Source organism: Gossypium arboreum, chromosome 1 (assembly GCF_025698485.1).
Source record: "Gossypium arboreum isolate Shixiya-1 chromosome 1, ASM2569848v2, whole genome shotgun sequence".
Lineage (NCBI taxonomy): Eukaryota > Viridiplantae > Streptophyta > Magnoliopsida > Malvales > Malvaceae > Gossypium > Gossypium arboreum.
The window spans coordinates 575,226-589,863 of record NC_069070.1 but is presented as its reverse complement, the minus strand read 5'-3'; the positions used below and the strand labels follow the sequence as shown (position 1 = coordinate 589,863).

Sequence of the window (14,638 nt, the reverse complement as noted above, 5' to 3'; positions counted from 1 at the left end):
ACTGTCTTGGTGACTGTTTCAAATAGTAAAGGGACCTTTTTAGCAAGCAAACATAGTCCTCTTTTTCTGAGACTGTAAAACCCTCTGGTTGTTGCATATAAATATCCTCCTCAAGTTCTCCATGCAAAAATGCAGTTTTTAATCTAACTACTAAAGCTTCAAATCATGCATGGCCACAATACCAAGCAAAACTCGAATCAAACTATACTTAACAACTGGGGAGAACACATCTGTAAAGTCCACTCTTGGAGTTTGACTGTAACCTTTTGCAACAAGCCTTACTTTATATCTGGGTTCTTCAACTCATGGAGTCCCTTCTTTCTTTTTAAACACCCATTTACAACGAACAGCCTTTTTACCTTTAGGAAGTTTCACAAGATCCCATGTTCTATTTTTTTGGAGTGATTCCATCTCCTATTGCATAGCAAACATCCACTTTTCTAAGTCTTCACAGCTAACTACCTCAGAATAATTAGATGGCTCTTGATTCGCATCTATATCTTCAGCCACATTTAAAGTATAAGTAACTAGATCAGTCTCGGCATACTTATTTGGAGGTTTAATTTCTCTTCTAGTTCTGTTTTTGGAGATAGAGTATTGCGGTGAAAAAGCAACTCTATTCTCAATTTTTATACTGGCTTGAGGAGTCGACTCTGTATTAATCTGATGCTCCACTTACTTTTGATTTTCTTTATTAGAAGAGTCTTTAAGAGATAAGTTAGGTAGCATAGCAGTTTCATCAAAAACAACATCTCTGCTAATCACAACTTTTCTATTTTCAGGACACCATAACTTATACCCTTTTTACACCAGCTTTATAACCAAGAAAAACACATTTAATGGATCTCGGTTCCAATTTTCCATGATCAACATGAGCATACACAGGACACCCAAAGATCTTTAAATCAGAATAATTAGCAGGATTACCAGACCATACCTCTTGTGGAGTCTTTTTCTCAATGGCAACAGATGGAGATCGGTTGATCAAAAAACATGCAGTAGAGGCTGCTTCTGCCCAAAACAACTTTGGTAAGTTGGCATTTGACAACATACATCGAACCTTCTCCATGATTATTCTATTCATTCGTTCTGTAACGCTATTTTGTTGTGGAGTATGACGAACTATCAAGTGTCTCACGATCCCTTTTAACTTGCACAATCTATTAAAGTCATCAGAACAGAACTCTAAGCCATTGTCTGTGCGGAGGTATTTTATTTGTTTTCCCGTCTGTTTTTCAATCATAATTTTCCAAGACTTAAATGCGGAAAACACATCGCTTTTTTCTGTTTCAGAAAGAACGTCCAAACTTTTCCGGAAAAATCATCAATAAAGGTTAGCATATAATTAGCTCCGCCTCTCAAAGGCACTCTAGATGGCCCCTACTGATCAGAATGAATATACTCCAACATTCCCTTCGTGTTATAGATTCCTCTGGTGAATCGAACTCTCTTTTGCTTCCCAAAAACACAGTGCTCACAGAAATTTAGTTTGCAAATTCCTTGCCCATCAAGAAGTCCTCTTTTGCTCAATTCTACCATGCTATTCTCACTCATATGCCCTAGGCGCATATGCCAAAGTTTTGTAATATCATCATCTGACAAGGAAGAAAGCGGCAATTTGCATCACCGATATGATGAGAACCACGCAAAACATATAACTTGGCAGTCTTTCTTTGCCCTTTCATCACAACAAGGGAACCTTTGGAAATCTTTAAAACCCCACTTTCAGCTGTGTTTCTGTACCCTTTTGAATCAAGAATACTCAACGAAATTAAATTTATCTTCAATTCTGGAACATGTCGCACGTCACTAAGTGTTCTAACCATTTCACCAAATATCTTAACTTTAATTGTTCCAACACCTGTGATTTTACACGAAGCATTATTTCCCATTAAAACAACTCCTTCAGACACTATTTCGTAAGTTGTAAACCAATCCCGATTGGGAATCATGCGGAAGGTGCAGCCCGAATCAAGTATCCACTCCTCGCTCACTTTAGAATTGTTGATGGAAGCGACTAGAAGTTCATCATCGCTGTAGTCTTCTATAACATCAACTTCACCGAAATTTTCTGGTTGTTTTCCCTTTTGATTCGTAACTTCCCTCTTAATCTTGTTCTGTAGCTCATAGCACTCAGATTTAATGTGCCCTTTTTTCTTGCAGTAGTTACAAGTTTTACCTCTGTTTGAAGACTTTGATCTACCCTTAAATTTACCGCCAGGATTTCATTCATGTGTCCTTCCACAATTATCATCAGCATTCCGATCTTGTCTCCCACGAACAATGAGACCCTCTCTCTAAGAGTCGGGTTTAACCACAAGATGTTTCATCTTATCATACGAGGTCAAAGAATCATAAACCTCATCAACTGTGAGAGACTCACGGTTATATAAAATCATGTCTCTAAAGGTTAAATAAGACGGGGGCAACGAACAAAGTAGAATTAACCCTAGATCTTCCTTATCATACTGAACCTCCATGGCCTCCAAGTTTGAGAGAATTTCTTTAAACAACATTAAATGTTCGGTATGGACGCACCTTCCTCAAACGATAAGCATAAAGACGCTGCTTCATATGCAACTTGCTTGTTAGAGTTTTCGACATACATATTTGTTCTAGCCTCTTCCATAATGCAGCGGCGGTCTTCTCTTTCATCACATCCTGTAAAATTTCGTTGGACAAATGCAGATGTAATTATGTTAATGCCTTTCGATCCTTACGCTTCTTCTCTTCATCTGTTAAAGTCGAAGGCATCTTATCTATCCCTAGCAGGGCATCCTCTAGATCCATCTGCGCAAGAACTGCTTGCATCTTAATCTGCCACAATGTAAATCTGGTGTTGTGATCCAACATCGAAATTTCATACTTCAAAGACGCCATTACCTTGATTGAGATGAACAACCCGGTAGCTTTGATACCAATTTGTAAAAATAAAATAAAATAAAGAAAAATAAAGAACACACAAATTTTACGCGGAAACCCTTTCGAGAAAAAACCACGGGTAGAGGAAAAGAAAATTCACTATGTCGAATTCGAATGATTACAAGAGGAGTTTCGACTACATCTATTTATAGATTGAAAAAACCTAATTCTAATCAAAGTGAAATATATTATACTAATAAATGCTAAATATATTATACTCATAAATATCAAATCTTCTAGAAAGAAAATATATTTTGTTTAACTTGACTTGTAAACAATCTATTAGCATTTGGGTCACACAACTTTAACAAAAACCTTACTATTTATTATCCAAATCATATTATTTGCAATTGCAAGACGCAATGAAATGATGTGCCATATATTATGTACTTATTGACATCAATATTAAATACAGTTTAGGGCTAGTTTACTATTAAGGTTGAAAAATGCTTTTAAAAAATGCGTTAGAAAAAGTGTTTTTTTAAATTTTGATAGCATTTATCAATGTTGTCAAAAAGTGCTTTTCCGAAGATAAGATAACAATTTTAGACATATAAAGTAGAAGACTTAAATAGGGGATAAAAAAGATAACCTCATGGAAAAGCATTTTTCCAAAAGCCAAAAGTTAAAAATTTTGACTTTTTGAACTCGAAAAAATTTGCTACAGGTGGAATGTTGAAGGGTCATCATAGCCAGTGGATTCTTGAATTTAATAGAAGGTTGGGGCAGTGTTTTGTATTCAATGCTGAATTATGGGATATTCTAGACGGATTGGTTATTTTTCAAAACAAGAAATGGGACAAAGTGCCAATTTGGACAGATAGCATCAAGGTTATACAGTCAATGAAAGAAATGTTTACAAGGCCTTTTCATTCAGCACTTATTAAGCGAATTCAGCAGATTTTTTTAGAAATGGTTCAATGGAATTTTGTTCATATCCTTAGAGAAGAAAACATGGAAGTTGATCGCATTGCAAAGTTGGCTTTTTACCAGAATGAAGGTTTGCAGAGAATCCGCTGAATATTAGTAGTTTAATGTGATTTTTTTTATTGGTATCTTGTACATAAAAAAATATTAATTTAAAATTAAGGTTTGATTTGAAAAATTACCTCTTTACCAAAAAAATTATTTAAAATTATAATTTATCCCTTTCAACCTCAATAATAAACACACTCTTAATTAATTCCTTAAGCTTGCAAAAGCATATGCCCCTTGGTAACTAATTCTAATGCCTTATGAAGACCAAACTCTACTTCGGTTTCATGACAAAGGATATTGTGGCATCCACATTGTAACCCAAAGTATAGGGTTTAATCAAGAAAAGTATTCATTCTAATATCCAATATTTATATCACTTTTAGGACTAATAGGGTCAAAGAACAACAATTTGACATTTATATTAGCAATCTTGACTTTTTTAAAGATCTTTTCACTAACTAAATTGATTAATTCAATTTGGACTGAATTGCAATTTTCATAAATTTTAAGTTAAAACATGTTGTCCATACCATTAAAAATTAAAATTAATTTTTTAGTTTTTGATTTAAAAATCCTAATCCAATTATTAAAATTGATAGTATTTTTCACCAAAATTTACAAATTTGGTTTGTTAATTAAGTTATCATTAATATATGATTTATGAAAAATAAACATAGCGTTAAAATGTTTTGATAGAAGCGCTAAAGAAATTAATGATTGGACTCAGTCTTTTTAATTGAAAAAGTAAAGAATTTAATTTTTATTTTTTATCATAAGGATTAAATCTCAACTTTATGAGCGTAGAGGAATTGATAGTATATTTTGATCTAAATTTTAGTATTATGAAAAACATCTTTTAACTAGATTTAAAAAGACAATCTCGCACTATTATTATAAGTATAATTTTTAAAGAAATCGGATCGATGTTAAACCCTTTAGATTACCAAATCTTGATTCAACACATTGAACTTTCGATTCAATAATGGCTAAATAAAAAAAACAAAAATTCAAAAAATATAGAAAAAATAGATTATGCCACACTTGCGGATGTGAGTGAAAAGAAATTATGTAATAAATTTATAAAAAATTAATATAAAATTAAATATAACTTTAACTTAAATGAAAAATTGAGCTCTATTTTCTTTTTCATACATAACGAAGTCTAGATATTGAAAGTTATGATATTTTGGTTCATATCCCATAATTCTCATCATTTGTATATATGTATATATATTAAATTTATCAAAATAATAATAAGATATAAATATAATCAAAATAAGATTTATTTTTTATAAAGTAAATAAGTTTTGGTCATTTAGAACTGAGTTGAAACTCAATTTATAGATGAGATCAACTCAATTAAACATAAAATAATAGTGTATAAATAAATTCTAGGATTTAACAAAGAAATATGGGCCAAAATCAAAAAGATCATTTCATATGGTTCTTTTAAATTTTTTTTATTAAAATATATTGTTAGTCTTTATACTTTAATAAGTTTTATAAAATTCAATTCTTCTATGTTTTCAATTTAAAAATCTTAGTTCGATTATTATTATTATTAATAATTTTAGTTTAAATTTAATTCTCGTTAATTATATATCACGTAATATTAAGGTAGCCTAATCAATATATAAATACATCGAGATGTAAAGTTTGACCGGGAAAGATGAATCATAGTTATGTTGGCACCACTACACAATTCATATGAATTTTCCTAAGTAAATGCTCAATTGCATTGAGTGTTAAGTTGATGAGTTAATTTGTCGTCTTCCTCAATTAAATAATAACAATGACTTCTCGATAATTTCAATGAAAACATCGAAATCAACCAATGACGCGACGCCTACGGACGTAAAACAAGTAATTAATTTCCCCTTAATCTATGCTCAAATGTGCTTTAGACCCCACTGGTTATTTGGTTGGTCAAATCAACTTTGATTATTTTAATAATCTTATGACCACTAAATCTTGATTTAATGAATGTAATTTGATATGTAATTTAATTTGTGGTTCTTCTTCTTCAACCACACACAAAAGAGGGAAATATATATTTTTCAATGTTTCATATTTAACTAACTTAATTTAATAACCAAGAGTTAATAAGGTTTCAAAAATTTTGAAATATGGTTTGATTGATATCTGAGTATATTTTGATTGTCAATTTGAACATACTTTTGTTTTTCTCTCTCAAGGTATTCATTGGACCAAGTCTAATATTAACCATTTGTATTTTGTAGGCTTGTTAAGGGAGAAGATATTGGTCATGAGTTTTAGACTTGTTTCATACTCAGAACGAGAATCAAACCCTCAACCATTGGTTAAGGTAAGAGAGACTCTTACCATCTCATATAACCCCTATGGTTTCAATTAGGTGATATTTTATAATGATTATAGAACTTAAAAAAGAATGATAAAATAACATTTAGTTTCTAAACTTCTTAACTTTTTCTAACCTAGTCCCTAAACTATTTTTGATCTACATTAGTATTGGAACACGTCAACTTTTCCTAATTTTGATCCATGTAATGATATGACAAAATTTTATATTTTTTTATAAAAAATTTGGTGATTATGTGGTATAATATTAAGCTGCCATATCATCACATGGACGAGAGCTGAGAAAAGTTGCCAAATTCCTAGATTAACGTCGGTAAAAAAAAAATTTAAGGACTAAACTAGAAAAACATTATAAGTGTCTTTCTTTTATAATTTTTGATAAGATTGGGATCATTTAAAAGCCTAATCCTTGGATTTCTTTTTGTCTGTCCAATCATTTTACGATGAGCACAAAAATAAAATAATAAACGAAAATTAAACCTTAATAGTGCAGACTATTGGATCTATCCGCTACAAAGTAACATTTCTTCTTCTTCTTCTTCTTCTTCTTCTTTTTTTCTTATTTTAAGAATTAAATTAATATAATCACTATATATATATATATACGTTGGTTTAATTATTTCTCTCTTTTTCCAAAAAGAATATTATTATAAATATGAAATAAATAAATTAAGAGGTAAATTATATAATAAATATATATTTTGTATATCATTATGTTAAAAATATTTTAATTAAAATTAAATTAATTTTGATTTTATAATATTAGAATTTACTATACTCACAATGTAAATGAAAAACAATGATATTTTAAATATCTTACATATAAAAATAATAATAATATTTGAAATAACTATTTGATTTTTAATATTAGAATTCACTACACCTAGAACGTAGGTGAAGAAAATAAATAATTAATATATAAAAATTATATAAAGAAAAAATCAAACAAATTAGTTAAAAATAAAATATATTTAACATAATGATAAATATAAAAATATATAACTTTTATTAATTTATTTATATAAATAGAGGAGTTATTATTTAAAAATATTTTTAACATAATGATATATATAATATATATTTTATTATATAATTACATATTTATTATTTTATTTATAAAATATTTCAAATATCATTATTTTTTATTCACATTGTGGGTATGGTAAATTCTAATATTATAAAATCAAAATTATTTTTATTATATATAAATAAAATATTTATTAATTAAAAATATTTTTAAGATAATGATATATATAATATATTTTTATTATATAATTACATATTTATTGCTTTATTTATATAAGTAAAAGAGTTATTAATTAAAATTAAAAAATTTAAAACTACATGAAATAAAAATACAAATGTAAATAGGAAAAGGATTAAACTAATGACTTGAGGACAAAACTATTGACATCTAATCAAGGAAAACGCTTCTTACAATCATTTTCCAACGTTAATTGAAAGCACTTATTGTAGGAAAGGTTTTCTATTTCTCTCTCTAAAATCAATTTATCTAATTATTTTGTAAAAAACGACATGTTTATCTAATTTACCCTTAATTAAGGAGTCCGCTTTATTAAGTAACAATTGCTTCATTGGGTTGTACAGTAATTTTATATAATGCTATTGATTTTATTACCATATTATTAGTCATGTAACGATTTTGAAGTCAAATATTAAACAAATGTCATGGGATTCCAAAAAGGATGTTTCATGAAATATTATGATATTGAAAATGAAGGATGTGACGTTTATATTATTAATAAATCAATTTTGAAATGCCAATTATTAGATTGATCCAATGTTGGGTTTGGATCTCACTAAATCTTTTCACTACATTTTGTAAAATACTAAGTTGTTTATATTGATATTAATTTTTATTTTCTTTAGGGAATTAAAATAAATGAGAAGTGATTTAAAGGGGTGTGGAAAGATATCTATTAATAAGAAGAGCTAGTTTCGACATAATGATAGTTTATTTTTTTCATTTTATAAGTAGTTTTAAAAAATTGACGTGTTTTTTTTAAATATTTTATTAATTTTATAGGACATTTGTCAACTTTTAATTCTACTTGTGGAGTTTAAAATCTCTACCCATTGTGCATCAAATATTATTGAGTCTTAGCTCAATAGGCATCGGCATTATTACCAATATAAGAGGATGTGAGTTTGAGTGCGCTGAAATACATTACTCTATTATTTTAAAGGGTTTATATAGCCAATTTATAATTGTTGGGGCTACCAAGGCCACAGCTTACTCTAAATACAGTAGATGATTAGATGACCAACCGATGAACAATATCTGGGCAATCTATAAACAAAGTGCGAAGCCAGAAATTGAACATTTTTGGAGCTCACGTTGGTCTTGTAAGAACTTGAACTTGACAATCCAATCCGTTCATGGATTCCATTTCTTTACATTTTTCAACTAAAAATCACCAACCCAATCATCAATCAAGCTTGTTATTTCATCAAACTGTGATTCCACTCTTTCTTTTTAATTTTTTTTTTTTGTTTTCCAAATGCTTAACCAACAAGGAAGGACATTTAGGATGGATTGGATGACTCTATTACATATTCTTGACAACCATGACTTTTAAATCTTGTCATATCTTTACTTTAATTTGCACTTGAACTTTAGTTTATTCTTTAAATTTTGATGGTTACACTAGTAAGATATTTTGCATTTTCGAAGTGAAAATTTTAGTTCAAATTTTAGAAATGACATTGTTAAGAGGAACCATCACAATCCCTAAAAAGATTAGCCAACATGAACCATAAGGATGAAGTCAAATTATTTTTTAGGGGCAGAATTAAGTTATGTATTCTTTTTAGAGCTAAAATACAACTTTATCAATGTATCAGCTGTCGAAACCATCTTTCAAATTTAGAGAAAAACAGGGATTCGACTTTTAAAACCAAATGTGGAGTCGCCACCAATCTTTTTAGTTTAGGTGTGATCGGATCACCTAGAAATTTGGTTATTTTAATAAAATATTTCTTTTTATTAAAACAACGATTTTGGCCTTACGAAAATATGAGAAAACTGGTTCGGGAGTCGATTACGCATGAGGAAGGATTAGCATCACTACGCCCAAAATTGGTACCAAATTGATTAAATACTGTCCTTATGTCTAGAATTTAAAAATATTTTTTGAAATGTGATTCCTTTTATAAACATTTGAATAGCCCAAGTTGGTTGTCAAAATTCTCTTGTTTCAAAGGAATACAGCATCACATCCAACACGATAGGACACGATCCTTTATACCCCCGAAAACACGATAAATTTTGACTTCCAAAAGTTTATATGTCAAAAACCACAAAAGGATGCCCGATTATTTAGTCCGACGAGAAAATTGAAACCCAGCACAGTAGGGCACGACTCCTCGAATTTCTAGACATCGGACATTGCCTTGTTTTAGAATTTAGAGAACATGAGTGAAATTCTAAAGGAATATTCGATTATTTTGAACAAACAGGAAATCACAACCCATCACGATAGGGCACGATTCCCCGAATTGCCAAACATAGAACATTACCTTCGTTTTGAAGAATTTTTAAAGACATGAGTGAAATTCCAAAGGAATATTCGATTATTTTGAACAAACAGAAAATCGCAACCCAGCACGATAGGGCACGATTCCCCGAATTGCCAAACATAGAACATTACCTTCGTTTTGAAGAATTTTTAAAGACATGAGTGAAATTCCAAAGGAATATTCGATTATTTTGAACAAACAGAAAATCGCAACCTAGCACGATAGGGCACGATTCCCCGAATTGCCAAACATCGAACATTACCTTCATTTTGAAGAATTTTTAAAGTCATGAGTGAAATTCCAAAGGAATGTTCGATTGTTTTGAACAAATGAGAAATCACAACCCAGCACGATAGGGCACGATTTTCGAATTTCCAAACACCAAGTATTGCCTTCGTTTTAAAGAATTTTTAAATGGATAATTATAAAAATATCTTAAAATGCGTTAATGCGATTTGAAATAAAATGAAATTAATCTTAAAGATTTGGACCTTACAAAACCGAATTTCATAAACTAAGTGGAAAACAATGATATGGGATAATACACACGCATAAGATACGATATTTGATGAGTGGAGATAATGTGTCTTATTTAATCAACTAACAAAGTAAATAATTAAATATAACTAACCTAAAAAATATAACCCGATTACAATCATGCATGGAAATAATTGATATAATAATACAATAAAGAAAATAATAATACAACAATACAACACAACAAAACAATACATAAAAATGTGCCAAAATAATATACATAACATGATATAAAACAATCAATGCAAGATGTAAAAAACAAAAACAAAATAACAATTAGAAGCCAATGTGATATAAAACGATTTTAAAATAATGACGAATATAATTTACACAATATGTAAATAAATGAATTTAAAATTATTAGTAAAAACAAACTAAAACATATATACATAATTACTAAAACATATGTTATGGGATGAATATTTTAAATCGAATGATATGCAAAGTATTGAAGAATATTGGTTTAAAATTGACGATTTACACGTAATAAAGAAAATTTTAAATTATGGGTGAAGTATAAAATAATAATAAAATATAATCTTTAAAATATAATGGATCTACAAATCATATATATATATGTATATAAATAAACTTATAAATAATTGTTTGTAAAAATATCATAGAAATGTACACAAGATTAAATTATTTTATTATAAATTATAATAGACTTAAGAACATGTTTATGTACAAAGAAGACTATATGTATAAAATGTATAGGTTTAACAATGTATGTAAATCAAATACATGTACTAATATGAATAAGTATAAAAATAATTTAAATTTTATGCAAAACATATATACAAAAACATATTAGAATAGCAAAAATATATGTTAAAATACATGGATAGAGTCAAAAACCACTATATGTATGAAATAACATTAACTTTATTATAAAGTATATATACATGTGTATAATAATGTAAAGGAAATAAACATTTATATAAAATATACAAAATGTGATGATAACATTACAAAACAAATTTACAATAATAATGTAACAATTACCAAAGTTGTTTAAAAAGTAAAAATAATTAATTAAGAATAAAAAGGGCTATAAAACAAAAAGACTTAATTAAAATTAAACTAAAACAAAGGGAAATTTCGAAAATAAAACAATAATAACAATAGGGACGAATATGCCATGCGCGCAAGTGCGTAAGGACTAGAACTGGAAATAATCCAGGCCACAAAACGCATCAATAAAGCGCGGACCAAAACACAAATGTGCACAAATTATAGGGCGGATTAAAGAAAATAAAGAAATCTGGACTAGGCCTAATTAAGCACTAATGCGAAAGGAATCGACTAGATGTGCAAATAACCCTTCACCGCAAAAACACGCGGGTCTTGAGGGTATTCGAGTCGGATTTGATTGGGCGAGCCTACATGGCATCGTTTCAAGGCTATTGAATCTTGCCTGAAACGGCGTCGCTTCATGCCTTCAATTAAAAGGGAAAATCAGCTTGAAAATTAAAACATTTCTGCAGAACTAAAGGGAAAATTGGAAACCCTAGATGATTGCTCTTATTCAGCCCGCCGTTCGGCCCTTATTCCACCATCACGATTGGTGGATAATAGCCTACGGTGGAGCTCCCTCTTTCCTCGACTCTAAGGTTTGATGATTCTAGCCACGAAGTCCTCTCTCCGCCTTCGATATCGATGAAGGGGATGGAGATCTCCATGGCGCACTTACAAAGGTAAAGCTTCTCTTTTCTTCCTTTTCGATTTTTATGTTCAAAATGCGTAATATGTAAATCTGGAGAAACGAGAAAACGGAGAGGAAAACAAATCGAAAAAAAGAACCAAATCTGAATCTCACCTTTCAATTTTTTTGTGCGTTTTGTATTTCAAAAAATGTATCTATTGTGCGTGTCCTCTTACAAGAATCAAAACTCTTGGCTTTATAGCCGAAAAGAAAGAAAATCAAAAAATAAAAATACAATTCTTTCATTGTTTCCTATTTGCTGCTGCTTTGTTTGTCTCGTTCGTTTGCAGGTACAGAGTATGGGGCATGCGCTGGCCCTTGGCGTGAGGTGTACGGAGGCGCGGACTTGGCTACTGGAGTGCTGGAGCGTACAGAGGCGCTGGAGGCTAGCTGCGGCGCAACCATAGGCTAGGGTTTCTACCTTGGTTTTGGCTTTCGAGCGTTGGGCCTATTGTATTTGGGCCGGTTTTATCATTGGTCTTGGTGTGTTGGGCCTGTAAACTGGACACTTAATGGACTATTAACATTTGGATTTTTTGTTTATTTATTTGGGCTTGTATTGGGTTCGGGTTTAATTTTTGTTTATTTTGTATTTTGGTGGACCCGGGCAAATTGGCCCGTTTACATCAGCATATATCTTTATAACTTTTAAATGATTAAAATGTTATCAAATTTTAATGCTAAAATGTCATTTATCATTTTATAATTTTATAAAATATAAAAGGACTAATGTGATGTATATTTTTTATTTTAGAGACTTTAGTTCCTACCAATCTCTTAATATCGCCCTTGATGAATCGTAAACTACTATGAAAAATATCTAAAGATTAGATTTTATTGATTTTTCTAATTTCCTTTAAATTAGAATTGTGATTTGTCTAACCTGTAGACCCTCCTCTTGAGTCAATTAGTTGGAAGCATGAATCATGATGCAGGTAATATGATACTGTTTTTTCTATCATTATACAGTGAAAATTGAAATGTTTTTGCTTAATTACTGTTCTATATTCAGTCAAAGCACATTAATATCCAGAAATTTGGATTACCAAAAATTTATTATGTTTTGGGACTTGGAAACCATATGATAGCTAGCTTTAACCTTCTATTAATTCTAAATCATCACATAAGTTGTATTGCACTTTTTTTGTTAAATTGTGCTATTAATTTTTATATTTTATAAAAGTTGTGGATTTAGTCCCTATATTTTAATTTAATTATTTTAGTTTTGTACTTTATAAATTTTAAAATTTTAGTTTTCATCAAACAATAATTATTAAATTCATTAAATTTTCTATTTCAGAATATGATGCGGAAAATATTATCATGTGTAATGTCATGCCAACTTATTATTTCCATATATTATTTACTAAATAATCAATTAATAAATGTTATTTTGTCTCAAGATTGAAATTTTAAAATTTTAAAAGCATAAGAACTTAAAATGACTCAATTAAAGAATATGAATTAAATCTACAATTATGCGCATAGTACAAGACTAGTAATTGAATTTAACCAAACAAATTTAAAGCTTATTGTTTTGGTCATGACTAAAATTTCAAAATTCGAAAAAGTATAGAGATTAAAATTGATCAAAGTAAAATATAGAGGCTAAATCCACAACTAATTTTTCAAAACATAGAAACTAATAGCAAAGTCTAAACTTTTTTTTGATATGTTTCATGTTCGTTTTATAATTCATGTTTAGGGTCTGTGGCTAATTTTCTTAACAATATCGTCTTTAAAATTCAAATATTTTTTTTTAATATAATAAACTTTATCAGTACACCCAACATTTATAAATAATAAAAAATAAACTGCATTTCCTATGAATTACTTTGAAACACAAATAGCATCCAAACCATTCTTTTTTCTTTGGAAAATCCACACAAAAGCTAACTTGTTAAACATCATATATATTGTTGAATCAATCAATAGTAGTTCCTTTAAAATATTCCTTTAATCGTAACCCCTATACTTGAAAAATAAAAAGGAACCTATTTGCATAAACAAAACCATTAACGCATAGATTCCATGGTGTTTAACAAATTAAAAGAAAAATCATGGATGCAACACTATGATCATGAAGGGAACCATGTGGATGATTAAGACTTTGTTTGTCGTTTTATTATCTTTTTTTTTTTATAATTTTTTCTCACAACTTGCATTTAATTTAAAACATGGGTTTTCAGTTTGTACAATGAAATGAAGCTGGTATATGATTAAGCTTTCTTCTCTCTTTTTTTTTTTTTTAAATATATGGTCAAGAAATCAACGCAATATTTTTTTATTAGCTATGGATTTAATTGAATTTGACAACTTAAACACATGCTTAATAACATGTAATTAAAAATAAGAAAAAAGCCAAAATAAAGGTAAAAAACCCTAATCTTATATATATATTGCATGTCAGCATGTTAAGAGGACATAACTTTATAAGGGCCCTAACTATGAGACATAGCAAATGATGTTTGCAGTTAAGGGAGATAGAATAGGGAAATGAGTATATATTAAAACAGGCATTGCCCTTCACATGATGATGTTATTGTTTATCTATTCACAAGGCAACTGCTTTATTGTTATTATTATTATTAATCAAAAGTAATTGTTAGGTTCAAT

The 14,638-nt window shown here is 29.2% G+C and overlaps 1 long non-coding RNA gene across 1 annotated transcript; it reads left to right on the top strand.

Annotated features, from left to right (window-relative positions):
• The first annotated feature begins 11,642 nt into the window (after window positions 1–11,642).
• LOC128292915 (uncharacterized) lies at window positions 11,643–12,708 on the top strand. Its single transcript, XR_008282992.1, has 2 exons — window positions 11,643–12,014; window positions 12,313–12,708. It is a non-coding gene; the product is annotated as an uncharacterized LOC128292915 (long non-coding RNA).
• Window positions 12,709–14,638: the final 1,930 nt, after the last annotated feature.